Source organism: Gopherus evgoodei, chromosome 12 (assembly GCF_007399415.2).
Source record: "Gopherus evgoodei ecotype Sinaloan lineage chromosome 12, rGopEvg1_v1.p, whole genome shotgun sequence".
In the NCBI taxonomy this organism is placed as follows: Eukaryota; Metazoa; Chordata; order Testudines; family Testudinidae; genus Gopherus; species Gopherus evgoodei.
In genome coordinates, this window is record NC_044333.1 from 4,323,214 (window position 1) to 4,324,026 (window position 813).

Here is an 813-nt window from a genome sequence, read left to right on the forward strand (position 1 = left end):
CAGGATAGTGGAGCCGCTTTTCCTATTGTCAGTAGGATCAGAGCACAAAGCCTGCTGACTGACTGACGCCCGGTACAGCAAGACAGTGAATAGTCCCGCATGCTTTGAGACACGTGTTCATCGCCATGTAGGGGAGCGCGCAGGAGCCAAGCCCAGCCTGCACATTCTAGCTAAACATTCCCCGGGGCAGCCCAAATCATACTGATTCCGTGTGTGTGGGGATCCTTTGCGACCTGCCAGCAACTCTCACTCACTGGCAGTGCTGCCTGGGAGGGTGGGCAGGCCTGGCTTCCAGCAGCAGCCAAGTCCCTGAACACTACAGAAATCTGAGTTTTGTGGTGAGTCATTGCTCCTGCTCTTTCTCTGACCACCAAGAGCTGAGTTTTTCCTCCGTGGGGGTCCACTGTTCCTGTACATGAAAGGATCCCCCTGTAGCGTGCTGTCTCTCTTCCCTCCCAGCAGGCTGTGTGTTCCCAGCAGAGCCCTGGCCTTGAGGCAGCTCAGCCCACCCAGCTGGAGCCGAAGGCTTTGCAGAGAGGCAGAGCTAGTCGGCACCAGCAGGGCTGAGAGCATCACGCAGCACAGCTGCATGGTAGGGAGATGGCACTAGCACAGTCCTGGACTAAGCAGAGCAAGTTCAGCATCAGAGACTAGCCCAGTGCCAACTATGTGCCCTCAGGGCCCCAGGCAGATGGACAAGACAAGCGAACACCCCACTGCAGGTAGGGCAGGAGCCTGCAGGAGGTTCTGGCCTTAGCTCCCATTGGCCATGCGCTCGCTCACCCCGTAACACACGTCACCGAGGAACGTTAC